Consider the following 17,942-nt stretch of genomic DNA (forward strand, 5'->3'; position numbering starts at 1 on the left):
GATGAAGGCCCTCCCCCCAGTACATAGTCTACCAAAATAAAGTCCAAATAGCATGATATCACATTATGGGGCACATTTACTAAGGGTCAAAGTGAATTCAAAGTGAATTTTCGAATTCAGAAATTTAAAATTTCTAAGTAATTTTTGGGTACTTCGACCATCAGATAGGCCAAATTCGACTTTGATTCGAATTGGAAAAACTTTGAATATTCGACCATTTGAAAATCAAAGTACTGTCTCTTTAAAAAACAGTTAAACCTGCCGAATTGCTATGTTAGCCTATGGGAACCTCCGAGAACCTATAGCCAACATTTGGCTACGTTTTTAGATTCGAATTGGAAAAACTTTGAATATTCGACCATTTGAAAATCGAAGTACTGTCTCTTTAAAAAACAGTTAAACCTGCCGAATTGCTATATTAGCCTATGGGAACCTCCTAGAACCCATAGCCAACATTTGGCTACGTTTTTAGAAGTCAAAGGTTTTTTTTTTAAATCGTTTGAACGATCGATTAATTCGTTTGAATCGAATGATTTTACTTTGATCGCATATGGCCATATTCGATCACTAAAAACTTTGACCTCGAATATCGAACTATTGCAATTCTATGGTTGAATTTCGAAGTTTCGACCCTTAGTAAACATGCCTCTATATGTTCACATTTCCAGGTTAACAAATAGACATATTATTCAGATGCAGAGACAGGGTTTTTATTTTTCAATAAATTTCAATAATTTTAAGATGTACTTTAGTTTAGTACCTCCACAAACCGCACCACTGTGCCCCTCTAATAGTATCCCAATTGCCTTTACTGTTCCAAAAAAAGCAGAGTAGCACAATGGGGTTGGCAGGTGCTTCTTTGTATATAAGGGTGAGGGGCATATTCAGGGGGACAAACTTACATTAATGATTTTTGTTAATCTGTTTAAAAAGAAAATCGTTTAAGATTCTGTTTTTACACGGAACACTAAACACTGTTGGTGTATATAAATGCTTACGAATGGAAAGCAATAAAAAATAACTATTGTATCTATTTGTATTTGAACCACAAGGAGTACATTTGCAGAAATCCAAATCACAAAAGTGGTGGCATAATTTTACATTTTGTGTGCTTCCTTTAAGCACGGATGTTTTAGATCAGTACCAGTCCCTGTGGAGCTTACAATCTACCATATACAGCAAAACTCCTTTTAACTTTTATAGGCAGTGTGTGCAAAAAACTGTTGTGTGCACTTGGTGGTGCCAAACAAGTATTAAAGTTTGCATGCATGCTCCACTTTTTTTTTATGTGGTGGTCTTAACTTTTGCGGGGTTCACAAGCACTTGTCTCTACATACTCTATATGAGCAGGAAGATTCAGTTCTCCTGCAAGTTTGTCTGACTGACATCAAAAGAAAACCATTGTGCATGAGACATTAGCTGTGATGATTTTGTATCTATTATGCTATTTGCATCTATGGATAATTTTCATTACCCATCACTGTCAGATATCATTTTTCTCTAAGTTATAATATACCTAGACACCAGCGACTGTAACTGGTATATGTGGAGTTTTCTGCAACATTCATGCCATACAACTGATCATTAGCCCTTAAAGTGTGCAATCCTGATAGCATGAAGTCTGTTTTGGTGACTGTATAGGTTCCCAGGCTATCTGTTTAAAACTGCTTAAAGGGATACTGTCATGGGAAAAAAATCACATCAGTTAATAGTGCTGCTCCAGCAGAATTCTGCACTGAAATCTGTTTCTCAAAAGAGCAAACTGATTTTCTTATATTTAATTTTGAAATTTTGAAATCTGACATGGGGCTCGACATATTGTCAGTTTCCCAGCTTCCCCCAGTCCTGTGACTTGTGCTCTGAAAAACTAAGTCACTCTTTTTTTTTTTAAAAGATTTTTATGTGTACATTTTAAAAGCAAACAAAACAGAACAAAACAGTTAATTCAAATCAGGATATTTCATTTGACATGTTTGAGCTACAGCAGTAATACAGATCACCTAGTAGTAACATTGTGGGTATTGAAAAGCCACATATTTAGCCTGGTAGAAAAGTTGTGAAGTGTAGAGGGCTGATCTGGTATCAGAAAAGTATATCATTATAGGCACCTGGGAATTGGCTCATCCATTAGGTTCTGCCTCTGGTCAGGCCTCAAGCCAAAGGCCCCACACTGCCTCAAAATTTTTGGGGCATTGTCTAGCCATGTATGTAAGTTTTATCATGGGGAGTCTGCTATTCACCAATGTGATCCATGCCTTTACTGTAGGAGGGGCATGTTCCTAGCGCCCACCCACACTTCCCCTTCCCAGCGCGCCGGCAAAAAAACGCCGGCGCAGCTGGTGTAATTGAATGGGGACGCACACGTCCCCATAATGCGGCTGGGCGTCATGCCGCCCCTATTTTTTGCTGCCCTAGGCCCGGGCCTATGCGGCCTTGCCGCAAATCCGGGCCTGTGTGAGGGGCTAGGTCATCCACCAATCCTATTAGACAGATCTCAGGGGTTAGGGCTCCTGGTAAAAGTACCTGATCTGTTACATATTTGACCAAATTGGTCCAGTACTTATAGATTACTGGATATGCCCATAGCATGTGAAAAAAGTTTGCGTTGGGGCCTTGACATCTAGGGCAGCTTGCACTAGGGTTTCTACCCATGGCTTTAAGCCATAGCGGGTAATAAATGTTCTATGAATAATTTTGAACTGGACCAGTTTGTCCCTAGTGGAGATTAAGAAACTGTAGAGATCGTTGTAACCTCTTCCCACATATCTTTGTACTAGGAGGGAATATCTATCACCCATTTGGTCCTGGCTTTTTCCAACGGGTTTCCCAGTGTGGCTTCTAGTGCTTTATATATGTCTAAGACAAGTTTCTTTGAGTTAGTGTCCCATTGTCTATTTTTGTGTGTGGAAACTAAGTCACTCTTACTGCAAGTTTGAGTGATATCACCCCTCCCTTCCCCCCAGCAGCCTAACAACAGAACAATGGGAAAGTGACCAGATAGCAGCTCCCTAACAGCTGCCGGGCTAAGAACAGTAAAACAGTAAAATCCAGGTTCCCTCTACGACACATTCAGTTACATTGAGTAGGAGAAACAATAGCTTGTCAATAAAGCAGTTTCCTAGTGCAGCACTGGCTTTTTCTGAAAGCACATGACCAGGCAAAATGACCTGAGATGGCTGCCTACACACAAATAAATACACTTGTTGGTTCAGGAATGAAAATTTATATTGTAGAGTGAATTATTTGCAGTGTAAACAGTGTAATTTAGAAATAAAAACGACATCATGAAAATCATGACAGAAAATCATGACAGAATCCCTTTAAAGTGACAGTATTTTGTCTAGTTATTTTCTTTGATAGCAATACTAACTTTTAATCTCAAAATTACTAACGTAAACCCACCAAATTAGTAAAATATATTGTTGTAAAAAAACACTCCACTTCCTCATATGGAGAAGGATATCACTTGTAGGGCTTCTTTCAATCTCTCTTAGCTCATGCCAACTCCTCTTTCTGAAACAATGCTCTCCTGCACTGCTCTGCACTTCTTTTTTTTTACATACCTAAACATGAAAGGAAGTGGCAGAACTTTATAAGCAAACTCTGACCCAGTGTGGTCACTTGGGATAAGCCAACAACTCCATGGTTCCTGCTGTCATTCATACATTTAAGTTCCTCCTTGCAAGCCCTCATTGAAAAGCCCCAAGGGCCAATAACAGCATGTTGTAGTCAAGCACTTTCTTAAAGGAGAATAGGAATTGATTTCCCTTTACTAAGATACACAAAATGATTTGCTGACAATTCTGGTTCTGATTTACAACCACAAGAAAGATTTGTTATAAGGATCAGTTGCAACAAAACAATCATATCATAATTTGCATTTGCTTGAAAAAAAACAACATCATTTGTTGCAGAATTTTAAAAAAGCTTCTTTGGAAAAAATGTCATTTTCAGATACAATATGCCTATTCAGTCCCAAAGTCCCAGTAACAGCAAAAAAAATTTTTAGTTAGTATGCTACGATAAAAAGACAGCAAGACATATTAAACTTTAAAGTCGCTAAGTCTTTGTTAAGAAATAACTCTGCTTGCACTCCTCTACAGAAAAGGTGATCGGAGATTCATCGTGCGGCACTCCATTTCTCCTCCCTGCCTTCCTTATAGGAGATAGCCAGGGAGGAGAAATCAAGCAACGAACGATGGATCGTCACCCTGTCGATGTTTCTGAAGAGGAGCGCAAGCGGAGTTTCGGTAAGTAATTTCATAATAAAGACTTAGCAATTATAAGTTTAATATGTGTTGCATATTTTTTTCGTAGCATACTAACAAATTTCTTTTAGAAAATCTTTGCCGTTACTGGTCCTTTAGGGTCAGTCCACATGAGCAGATTCTGGGAGATTTAGTCGCCTGGCGACTAATCGACTCTTCTTCTTCTGGGCGACAATCTCCCCGAACTGCCTTCTCGTGTCTTCCCGTCCGATATAATGAAAAGTCGATTGCGCTAAAGCGCACGCGGCACTTTGTTTTCCGAAGTCACCCGAAGTTTCCTTGTGAGGGAACTTCGGAAAACGAAGTGCCGCGTGTGCTTTAGTGCAGGCTACTTTTCATTATACATTTTGGTTCATTTTTGAAAATGTAAGAGCATTAAAAAGTATTATGTAGGGCTGTTGTAGTACAACAAGAGCTGGAGGGATGCAGCCTCAACTCTTTGATCAGGATTATTTGTTTGTTTTGTGGATGTTGGGGTTTATCAGCAATTTGATGGCCAAATATCTGATATTACTGCTGTAACAAATACAATATAGAAAGAAAGTTTCCTTTCATGCTCCTGAAAAACACCCTGAATAATGTTGGATCTGCCTTCTTATTAGATTCTCAGAACAAATGTTTTTGCAGCAGTCGTAAGGCCTCAAATGGATGATCTAGTTTATATCACATGGGGTTGGTTATCAGCTTTGGTGACTTTTATACAATGATGGTATTGGGCCTGTTATTGTAGTCAGCACTTGATTTTGAAAAACAAAAATTTTAACTCTCTCAAATACCCAAAGGAAAATTAGAAGGATGCTGACATATTGAATCCATGCATACTGTATTTCAGCATTTCCCAGAATCCAGGCACTTATGCGGAGAATGTTAAGGAATCTTCAAAAGAAACATGTGGCACTGTAATTGAACAAACACTGAACAAAATCTCAGGAAATAGATAGCAGGAAAATCCCAAGCACCAGAAATAACAATCATATTTATTAAAAAAAAAAAATAGAATGATAAAACTGTACATGTGAACACTATACTTGTAGCCTGGAAAAAAATACACTAGAAATGGTGCATATGCACATAGAATTATACTTGTCAGATTTGAACAAGAGCTAAATGATATTATATTGATTCCACAGGATAGCGGATAAGAGCATTTATTACAAATGGATCAGTAGCAGATCTTCCAACAATCCACAGGGGGCTTGTGGCATTCAGGACTGTGGTCACTGCAACCAGAGAACATAAGGAAACAAATACACACGACATAGTAATACTTTAAGGTAATATAATAATATATAAAAAAAATTGTACTATACCCCCAAAATGAATACTTAAGCAACAGATAGTTTATATCAAATTAAGTGGCATATTAAAGAATCTTATCAAACTGGAATATATATATTTAAGTAAATCTTTCCCTTTTACATCTCTTGCCTTGAGTCTCCATTTCGTGATGGTCTGTGTGCTGCCTCAGAGATCACCTGACCAGAAATACTACAACTCTAACAGGAAGCAAAATACAGATCTTTGTCCAGTAATTTGCTCGTGTGACCTAACTGTATGCTTTGTTTGTGTGCACAGTGAATCGTAGGATTCCAGGGGGTGGCCTTTATTTTTTAAAATTGCAATTTTCTATTTATGATTACCCAATAGAGTTGTTATATTGCCATCATGAGCCCAGTCTATAGTTTATGTTCCATATGTTAAAAATGGAGGGGGGAAGCCGGTTACCCCAAAAAAAATTTACGGACCTTTGCAGGCTATCACTCTGAAAAAAGGAAAAGACGCTAGCGTTTTTTGGGACTTTTTGCACTAAAAATTGAAGAACATCTATGCACTCCATTGCACTTCACCTGGTCTGAGCTGGCGAATGCAAGTCTGGCGAATGAGGTAATGTTATTTTCGCCAGAGCGAAAATTCACCTGGAGTCATAGTGCAAAGCAACGCTAGCGTCTATCACTTTCGCTAGCGAAGTGATGCATGTGCCCATTAGTAAATCGGCAAAGTCCCTGCAGGCAGTAACGCTAGAGAATTGACGCTAGCGTTAGCCACTTCACCCTTTAGGGAATCTGCCCAATAGACTCTATTTTAATCAAATATTTCACATTTTTTAAAAATTCCTTTTCTCTGTCATAATAAAACAGTACCTTGTACAAATAAAATATATTGAAAAACCATACAGGTATGGAACTCATTATCCGGAAACCCGTTATCCAGAAAGTTCCAAATTATGGAAAGGCTGTTTCCCGTAGACTCCATTTTATCCAAATAATCAAAATTTTAAAAAATTATTTTCTTTTTCTCTGTAATAATAAAACAGTAATCCTTAAGTAATCCTTATTGGAGGTAAAGTCAGACTATTGGGTTCATTTAATAATTAAATGATTTTCTAGTAGACTTAAGTTATGAAGATCCAAATTATGGAAAGATCCGTTTATCTGGAAAGCACCAGGTCCCAAGCATTCTGAATAACAGATCCCATACTTGTATTAGGTTTATTTAATGTTTAAATTTTTAGTAGACTCAAAATATGGTGATCCAAATTACAAAAAGGCCCCTTATCCAGAAAGCCCCAGGTCCCATTCTGGATAATAGGTCCCATACCTGTATATTACCTAAAGATGGCCATACATGTAAAAAGCTGCTCATTTGGCAAGGTGGGCAGTATTAGGCTGATCCAACAAATTCAAACCTACCCAATTGACATTTTTGGGCAGATATTGGTTGGACAGGCCTGTATGCCGACACTACACACACGTTAGAATATGAAACGATACAAAATTATACACACACAGTGTATAAATACTTACTCTACCAGATACTCCTGTATACATGCATTATTACACTAAAACTATGACCTATAGCTTACATTGTCAGCTGAGACTGGATCAGCATGTACCTTAGTGCTTCTAATGCCCAGTGGGTTAGGACAAATTTAAAACATATTTTAAAATATTTCACAGCAATTCATTCTCACATCCACAGTTAGTAAATTTTCCCCTATGTGTACTGTATATTGTGAGTCGGTCCCTAAACTCAGTAAGTGATGACAATGGCGAGCTACTGGGGCATCTTTGGAGACACGGATCTTTACTGCTAAAGGGCTGTGGTTACTTTGGGCTGGTACAGAAGCTCAAAACATAGTTTGCAACATTTTTAGCTACTTCTTTAGGGATACTGTCATGGGAAAACATGTTTTTTTTCAAAACGCATCAGTTAATAGTGCTACTCCAGCAGACTTCTGCAATGAAATCCAATCCTCAAAAGAGCAAACAGATTTTTTTATATTTAATTTTGAAATCTGACATGGGGCTACACATATTGTCAGTTTCCCAGCTGCCCCCAGTCATGTGACTTGTGCCTGCACTTTAGAATGGAACTGCTTTCTGGCAGGCTGTTATCTCTCCTACTTAATGTAACTGAATCAGTCTCAGTGGGACTTGGCTTTTACTACTGAGTGTTGTTCTTAGATCTACCAGGCAGCTGTTATCTTGTGTTAAGCTCCCCATAGACGCGACAATTCTTCTTGCCGAATGACCGATTATAGGGAAGTCCGACCAATCCTTCGAAATTATCGTGCGGTTAGTGGGATTCGAACGATCGTACATCTTATGATTTTTCGGCCAACATCTGTCAGGAAATTGATCGGCCAGGTCAAAAAATCTTTGTCGGTCCCAGTGCAATCTATCTATGTTTGCAGGGCCAAGCAGGCAGCTCCCCTTTGTTTTCCTGGCAAATTGATCTTTTTAGTCAATTCGTATGATCGTACGATCATTCAGAGAAAATCGTGGTCTCACGATGAGGACCGGATCTTTTAAAAATCTCAACATCTATGGCCAACTTTAGGGAGCTGCTATCTGGTTAGCGTACCATTGTTATTCTTTTGTTAGGCTGCTGGGGGTGATATCACTCCAACTTGCAGTACAGCAGTAAAGAGTGGATGAAGTTTATCAGAGTCACATGACTGGGGGCAGCTGGAAAACTGACAATATGTCTAGCCCCATGTCAGATTTCAAAATTGAACATAAAAAAATCTGTTTGCTCTTTTGAAAAATAGATTTCAGTGCAGAATTCTGCTGGAGCAGCGCTATTAACTGATGTGTTTTGGAAAAAAAAACATGTTTTCCCATGACAGTATCCCTTTAAGCTTTAGTTTTCCTTTAAGTACCATGCCTTAAAGAAGCCAGGCCTTAAAGAAGACATCAGCGGAGGTTTATGCTAGCTTCAGTAACTAAAAACTGTATTATTAGAGAGAAAAATGAAATCAGTCAAAAAAAGTAAAAATATTTCTGAGCCTTCTGGATAACAGGTTTACAGATATCAGATCCCATACCTGTACCAGCTCCTTGTATAATATGAGATGCGGTGAATTTGTTTTTATACAAACACATTTGCAATCTGTGTAATACATAAAGTACATTAGCAGTGCATGGTTTCCAAAATGTGTTCCCTTTGCCGCTGCCCCCCCCTCCATATCTTTTGTGTGCAGCACTGACGCAACTACTACTCACTAAATGAGTTTCCCAGTGATTCCACAATATAGCAGGAATCAATATTCTAGATGGAGACACATCGCACAGCAAATTCCTGATATTATATTAAACATAAACTTGAAATGTTAACTGTAGGCATACTTTGGACCGATCTCAAATCACACGATAATACCAAATGAATGCTTTAAATAGTTCATTAGAAGACTGGAGAGATACAGTCCTTGCTACATCATAGACTTGTTAATTATTATCCATTATTTAGATAGTGCTGACATATTCCTGCGGTGCTTTACAGAGGTCTTACGTACACATCAGTCCCAGCCCCTGCAGTGCTTACATTCTAAGGTTCCCAGCGCATTCACACACACTATGGTCTATTTATCAGGAGCATACAAACTCCTTCAAGTGATAGATCACAGTCTATAAATGCAATAAAGACCAAAATGACTGTTTGTCTTGCTCAACTTTTTCCACATTACCATTTCTTTCCTGGTAAGACGATATGATGTGTGTGAGTGCATAGCTACTTGCAAAAGGGCTGCTTCGGTTTATCCCAGATACCTGTCATGTAATTGAAAAATTGTAAACATCAGCGTATGTTAGTGCCATTCACTATATAAAGGACAACCAATTCATCTGTCTGTTAGCTGCTAAAAGATATGAGGGCTCATTTAGTAAATTTGGAAAGCACAAAGAAAAAAAGGGGGGTACAAAGCTCTTGGGGGTTGCCTACAAATCACCTTGCTCTTGCTTTTTTCACCCAGCTCTGTCAAGTCCAATTCTGTGTATTGCCAAGCATAGAATGGCATATTACAATAAGTGCCACATATGCAGCCCATTGCCGCCCACATGAGTACCCCTCCCTTTTTGTCATTTGTGGGGTGCATATGTGTGTGTGTAAAATGTATATCCCCTGTAATTACTGCTTGCTAAAGGGAGCTCTCTCACAAGTGCTAACTTAATGCCAATTTTCCATTCCACCCCTTATTAAACTGGCAATTGCACCTGATCTACAGTATATGAACTCTTCATTCTAACAAAACCATATCCATATAATAAAAGTAAGGGAAATGTTGTATGTAGTGTCCAAGCCTCTGTGACTCAGAGGCTGCCTTTGTTGCAATTTCAAATCTCCATTGATATAAAGCTGAGATCCAGGAATTGGAGAGGAATACTGGATCAAGGCCATGCTCTGCATTATAAATGTCGACATCCTCTGAAAAAGAACCACAATTTGCAGAAATGCAGGGATGTAATTTAACCTGCCTGGGGCTCCCAGCCCAAGTAACAATATTTATGGCTTACTCTATTAATATGTGCACTATTCCTGATTTTTCCCACTACATTCTCCATGTGTATACGCCTGATAATGAGGGGACAAGTTGATCAATAGGTAGCCCACTCTCTTCCCCTATTACATTACTGCAAAAATGTACCAAACATTAAAGGGGTGGTTCACTTTTAAGTTAACTTTTAGTGTGTTATAGAATGGCTAATTCTAAGCAACTTTTAAAATGGTCTTCATTATTTTTTTTATAGTAATTGAATTATTTGCCTTCTTCTTCAGACTCTTTCCAGCTTTCAAATGGGGGTCAATGACCCCTTCTAAAAAAACAAATGCTCTGTAAGGCTAACCATTTATTGTTATTGCTAATTTTTATCACTTACCTTTCTATTCAGGCCCTTTCCAATTCACATTCCAGTCTCTCATTCAAATCAATGTATGGTTGCTAGGGTAATTCGGACGCTAGCAACCAGAGTGCTGAAATTGCAAACTGGAGGGAACCCTTTCTGTGCAAAACCCCTCCCACCTCTTAGGCCCCCCTCCCTCCTCCCCCCCTGGCCTACTTCCCCCTGGGCAAATGCCCCTAAATTGCTACTTACACCTCGGCGCAGGTCCTCTCCCGCGGAGTTCGCAGGCGCCATCTTCTCCCATGCAGTCTTCTTCCTGGATTCCCCGGCAGTAGGAGCATTTGCCGGTTCAGCTCTACTGCACATGCGCCGAAAGTCACAAAGTTTTCAGATTTCTTTTTTCGGCAACTTCGTGACTTTTGGCACATGCGCAGTAGATTCCAACTGGCAAATGCCCCTACTGCGCATGCGCCACCAAACGCCAGGGAATCCAGGATGAAGACCGCACGGGTGAAGATGGTGCCTGCAAACTCCACTGGGGGAGAGGAGGGCCTACGAGGGGGGGAGGGGTTTTGCGCCGAAAGGGTTTCCTTCTCCTTTAACATGGGGAGAGGAGGGAGGGGGGCCTACGGGGTGGAGGGGTTTTGCACCGAAAGGGTTTCCTTTTCCTTTCCTTCTCCTTTAAACAAAAAGCTGAAAAATGCAAAAAACACAAATAATAAAAAATGAAAACCAATTGCAAATTGTCTCAGAATATCACTCTCTGCATCATACTCCCAGTTCATTTAAAGGTGAACAACCTCTTTAACATAACAGTACAGTAACATAATCTCAACCCATCCCTTTTCCAGAGCCCAGGGCATGCTGGCCTATGTATCTTTGCCTGATCTGTCCAACTGTAATTTCAAGCCTATGTGAAAAGCACATAGAAATCAATTATTTGCCCAGCAACATATGTAGCATAATATCCTTGTCTAAACCAGACACATTTCTGACTACTAATATATGACCAACTACCTTGTTGAAGGAGAAATTGGTTTCTTGGCATGAATAGACTGTCAAAATAGATACTATCCTGGATGTAATAGCTGACAACATGCCAATATTATTGGTTGATTCAATTTCATTGTCATTTGTGCTATTTATCCAGTGATAGGGAGTGTAAGGTTTACTACACTGATATCTCCAATATCACATATTTGAGCTGCCTTTTAAACGATTTTATTATTTTAAGATATGAATCAAGACGTCAGGCCTTCATCCTTCAACTTTCCTGGCTGCTTTTTTTTTTTCTTTAAAGGGGTTGTTCCCCTTCCAAACACTTTTTTCAGTTCAGTTGTTTACAGATTGTTCCCCACAAATAAAGACTTTTTTCAATTACTTTCCATTATTTATTTTTTACTGTTTTTCCAAAATCCAAGTTTAAAGTTGAATGTCCCTGTCTCTGGTGTTTGAGTCTGGCAGCTCCGTAATTCAGGCGCAGACTCTAAACTGTTACAATTTTGCAACATTTAGTTGATACATTTCTCAGCAGCATCTCTGGAGTATTTGCAACAATTGTATCAATTCTAACAGCTGCCTGTAATGAAACTCAGGGATTCTGCTCAGCAGGGACAAAGATAAGAAATGTATCAGCTCAATTTATCAATTTATAACAGTTTACAGGGTCAGCGACCCCCCCCCCGAGCTGCTTTAGAAGGAAAAAAATGACACTTTAGGAATATTAGGACACTTTGCAATGTTAGAAAAACGGTGATACATAGAAAATATAAAGTAATTGGAAAAAGTTGTTATTTCTGGTGATCTATCTGAAACAACTAGTTGTTGAACAACTCCTTTAACATTTACACTTTATGATCCTATGTACAAACAATTTACAAGCTAAATTCATGTAAATAGACTATGATATAAAATCTTAATGGCATCATTTTTACAATCACTATTGCATTGTGTTGTAAATGTTGGCTAAATATCAAGAACATTTCTCAATACACATAACTAACTCAGCCTGGCTGAGTTAGTTGTGTGTAGTGAGAAATGCTCTTGATATTAACTATTCATGAGACTGGTTTGTAGCTATGTGTTTTTGATATCAACCAGGAGGTGGGGAGATGTGTCCGCTGACGTGCAGACCCATCCCTATTAGGAGGACGCATCATCACAGTGATCGGCTATGTCTCTTCCGCCCTACATGGAGGTGATTTGAATTCAATCATGGAGTCTTTGGCGCTGCTGCACAATAAAAATGCTTGAAAAGGGGAAGGAGTATTTCCTGAAATGTCGCGTGGGTGCTAGAATATGTGCGAAACTACAGCTGGAAGTTCAATACATCCATTTTACCATCCTGATTTTTGTCTTCCTCTCTTGCCTGTAAATAAACACCATCATGTAACCAATTACCAACTAATTTTATGTTCAGTGATTTTTCCATTTCAAAGCACCAAAACAGAAAAGTTTTTTTTTAATACAATATTGATTATTAGAAAATAATTTTTGATAAAAAACCTAAATATCCTGTTTACTTAAGTATTCAGTGAATGAGTTTTTCACTTTACTGGTTAAAGCAGTGGTGTGACGGTGGCATGTAAGAGCATAGTAATAGGCCTTACATAAACATAAAGCACAACCCTTCCCATATCAGAGGTTCTATGTTCTATGTAAGCACAACCAAATGATGCATGAGACACCACTATGGGCTCTTACTGACCAGCGTTTTTACCTGCGCTCCCCTGCGTTCCGTTTTTCTGCATTCAGCCGCAGGGGAGCGCAGGAATAGATGCATTACATTTTTTCCAATGGGGCTGTACTCACGCAGGCGCGTGTTGGCGCCAAACGCAGGAAAAATGCAGCATGTTGCGTCTCAACCTGCGTTCGGCGCCTACACGCGCCTGTGTGAGTACAGCAGTGGTGTGACGGTGGCATGTAAGAGCATAGTAATAGGCCTTACATAAACATAAAGCACAACCCTTCCCATATCAGAGGTTCTATGTTCTATGTAAGCACAACCTAATGATGCATGAGACACCACTATGGGCTCTTACTGACGAGCGTTTTTACCTGCGCTCCCCTGCGTTCCGTTTTTCTGCGTTCAGCCGCAGGGGAGTGCAGGAATACACGCATAACATTTTTTCCAATGGGGCTGTACTCACACAGGCGCGTGTAGGCGCCGAACGCAGGTTGAGACGCAACATGCTGCATTTTTCCTGCGTTTGGCGCCAACACGCGCCTGCGTGAGTACAGCCCCATTGGAAAAAATGTAATGCATCTATTCCTGCGCTCCCCTGCGGCTGAATGCAGAAAAACGGAACGCAGGGGAGCGCAGGTAAAAACGCTCGTCAGTAAGAGCCCTAAGAAAGGGACCATTGCAGCTGGTTAATAATTGATTATGAAACCAAAAATATAAACAGGGACCTTTACTATATCAGATATGAAAGCTCATATTGCACAAAAGTACACGTAAGTATGCTGTACAAACATATTAGAAGTGCAATTATGCAACAATGTGACATGCACATCATACATAACACTTACCTTGCAGGTCATGGGGAAAAGTGCAAATATTACTGTGTATATTATGCATCTGGATGGTCCTCTCAATATTTCAGATTTTTATTTTCCCTATCCTAAATGCCTGAGACATTACACATTTTATTGGTCCTTGGGCTGCTGAGGCTTCTAACTGCCATAGGGCGTGTGGATTAATATTGGACTAAGCAGATGTAATTTTTATATATGTCAAATAAATCTTACTTCAAACCAAGCAAAATGTTGTACTTGTTTTTGACATATTACAAGTTAAAACAAACAGAAGAAACAACTGGAGTCGTCTGCTTGCATTTGAACTGAATACAATCTAGCAAAGTCATTTATTGCAGACTGGCCTATGTACCCCCAAATTGGTACAAGGCCTAAATGAGGGTCTTAATAAATCCTCCTTTTTATAGTTTTAGTGTTATCCTGACATTTTTTAGCATGCTAATGTAGTTAATTATGCCAATTGTATATTCTTGGGAAGTGCTTTATTGTTTATGAACAGTTTTATGCTTGACTGAAGCATTTTAAGAGAACCCTGTGGAAGTGTATGGCATAGGCATGCATAAAAAAACAGTCATAGTTAAATTGTAAATTATAGGGGTAGTCAACCTTCCAAATCTGTTTTTAAATAGTACCCCAGTGATAATAAATACACTAGTTATTGCCAATCATGTAATGTTGCTGAGAAATGAATTAACTAACTTGGGGTTGAAGAATGAGACTTACGGATATCTGGGGTAATCTAAGTTTGTCTCCTACTAAGTTATTAAACCCTGGATATGTGCTCCAAGTCAGGTAATCCCTAGTGGTGCTACTCGAAGCAACTAACAAGATGTTGTCTTGGAAGCGAATTTTGGCCTGTTCTTTGTAGGTACTTTGCTTTAACCAGAACCCTGTAGAGACATGAAATGAAAGAGAAAATGAAGTACAGTGTCTGCAGGAAAAGGGTTCAGCAAGAAATCAAAAAAGTACCATAGCTGCAAAAAGCAACCAGTAACGGAGGGATGTAGGTCAGTGCCAGGACTATTAGCAGAAAGAGTGTGGCTTTGGAACAGATACTAGTTATGTATCTAAGGAGGGCAGTGTGAGAGTAAACTTCATACAGAGCCATGGTGAATTTGCTGAGGCAGGGGCAGAATAAGCTCTAAAAATCTTATGCCTATTTAAAGCAAGAGCTGTTATGGTCCCTTTATACAGCTTTGAGTTGCTGACTGTAGATCTCCACGTTTAGTTTCTTATTTCCACTACAGAGACAAGCATAAACAAGAACACGAAGAAGCTTCTATATGTGCAATATATTTCCTCTATAATCCCCAGTTCCCCTGAGTACAAGCCAATGGCACAAACTCCCGACTTCTCTTTAAGACAAAACCACACTGGAAGGAACTCAAAGAACATTCGCGCGCACTTGTCTCCATCAGCAAGGTAGCTATGGCAACGTATGCCATCACCCGGAAGACCTTAGAACACGCCGGAAATGTTTACAAGCCCCGCCTTCTCCTGATGTGTATAAAGTAACTTGCGAACTTGTATGTTGGAATCCCAATATACCTGGAGAATGTAATAATGTAACAGAAACGTTGCCCTGGTATCGTCTACCATAGCAGCCTGCTTTCATATGATAAATAAAGGCTACCTGCTATAGGCGAAAATAGGGTTGCCACCTTTATGTCTGGCTGAGACCGGGTGGGGGGGCTGGTCCGTGACGTCAGCGGGCGTGTCTGTGACGTCAGTGGGCGGACATGTGATGCCAGTGGGCGGGCTATGGCATCAGTGGGCGGACCTGTGACATCAGTGGGTGGGGCTATGACGGTGCGATCAGCGATTGGCCGATCGCCGTCTCAATCAAGGGAATGCCGAATCTTGGAAAAGCAGTCAGCACATCGATTATCTCTCCTATAGAGACTTGGTGCACGTTCCTCAGTGGCCACTTTCCACTGATATCACGACAACCTTTGTATGCAGAACAGCACCAGACTGTGAAACTTTATATTTAAAAAGCCTTTATTTCAGCTTTGGGCATCACCGCAACGTTTCATGCCATGCGGCCTTTTGTCAAGCTTACTGACACTCCATTAATCGTGCATTTTACAAAATGGAACTATTTACAAAATGGTACTATAACTCTCATAACAATCAGAGTAGTGTAACAATACAAAACGAACACAATGTCAATATAAATATTATAAGTAGGTGCTCAAACCTAAGGGTGAATATTCGACAGCATGTGTATATAACAAACATCTGTAAAACATAAGTGAATAAAAACACATTAAAAAAACATTTCTATAATAAAATACAGGTTATTGTTTTTTTGAAATGAACAAATGAGGTAAATATAATTATCTAAAAATAGGGCTCAAGTCATATTCTTTATTGAGACCCCATGGCTCCAAGGTCTCCAATTTGCGGATCCAGAATGCCTCTCTATACAACAATTCCTTTAATTTATTACCTCTGCGTTGTTTAGTTTCCATAGTCTCAACTATCTGAAATTTTAGTTGGTTTACCCTATGTGCACACTCAATAAAATGCCCCTACTTATAATATTTATATGGACATTGTGTTCGTTTTGTATTGTTACACTACTCTGATTGTTATGAGAATTATAGTTCCAATTTGTAAATGACCACTAGATGGTGTTGGAGAGTGTAAATTGCACGATTAATGGAGTGTCAGTAAGCTTGACAAAAGGCCGCATGGCCTGAAACGTTGTGGTGATGCCCAAAGCTGAAATAAAGGCTTTTTAAATATAAAGTTTCACAGTCTGGTGCTGTTCTGCATACAAAGGCAATCAAGGGAATGCCGCCCGGTTTTCCTTACTTGGAAAACCGGGCAGGAAGTATAGACCCGGGCAGCCCCTCAAAATACCGGGCAGTCCAGGTCAAAACCGGACAGGTGGCAACCCTAGGTGACAAACAGCATACTTTGCGCATTTTATTAATGATAAGTTCTGTCCAAAACAGTTTGCAGTTCTTACCATATTAAAGGGGTGGTTCACGTTTAAGTATGTTATAGAATGGCTAATTCTAAGCAACTTTTCAATTGGTCTTCATTTTTTTAATAAATGATTTGCCTTCTTTCTACTCTTTCCAGCTTTCATATTTCACTGACCCCATCTACAAACAAATGTTCTGTAAAGCTACAAATGTATCGTTATTGCTACTTTTTGTTACTCATCTTTCTATTCAGGTCCTCTCCTATTCCAGTCTCATATTGAGGTCAATTCATGGTTGCTAGGGTAAGTAGGACCCTAGCAACCAGATTTCTGAAACTGAAAACTGGAGAGCTGCTGAATAAAAAGCTAAATAACTCCATGGGAAAAAATTCTCAGTAGACTATAGGAATGATAATGCTCATAATGTAAATGTGATCAAACTACGCACCGAATTCATTTGATTTGATTTTAATTAGGTTATTTCTGTACCTTTCATTTGCTTTATGTATCTTTGTGATTGTATTCATTTGTTGATACATGCTTATACCTCACAAATAAAGAGTTATTAAAAAAAATCTAAAACAACTCAAAGACCACAAATAATAAAAATGAAAACTGATTGCAAATGGTCTCAGAATAGAACTCTCCATGTCATACTAAAAGTTAATTTGAAGGTGAACAAGCCCTAAAATGACGTTACTAGATCACTTGTAAATGCAGCCATGCATTGATTATCCAGCTAGAAGGGATGTACTGACTGCAGATTATTTTAAATTCAATCAGTGCAGCCCTGCAACTTGCATACATTAGAAAGCCCCTGTGTTTTCAAGTTGATGTGATATGCACTGGCAGTGGCTAGTCTGCTGACTCAATGTGAAAGGGCTGAGTCTGCATCTTTTAGTGGTCTGGTTATTGCCACATTTAGTTTGTACGGTGTTAGACAACTAAACCAACGCAAACTTGTATAAAAATGCTGTAAATAAAGCACTTGCATGTATTTCTCCCATACCAAAAATGATTGGGATACAGATTCCATGCCATTTACAAATAAAAAAACAGTTTCTGACTAACTGCAACACTCTG

General features: G+C 39.2%; 1 pseudogene; it reads right to left on the reverse strand.

The window, feature by feature from the left end:
* Positions 1-4,922: 4,922 nt before the first annotated feature.
* On the reverse strand, positions 4,923-15,032 carry LOC108713646 (annotated as a pseudogene).
* Positions 15,033-17,942: the final 2,910 nt, after the last annotated feature.

The sequence above is a fragment of the Xenopus laevis genome, chromosome 4L (genome assembly GCF_017654675.1).
Source record: "Xenopus laevis strain J_2021 chromosome 4L, Xenopus_laevis_v10.1, whole genome shotgun sequence".
In the NCBI taxonomy this organism is placed as follows: Eukaryota; Metazoa; Chordata; class Amphibia; order Anura; family Pipidae; genus Xenopus; species Xenopus laevis.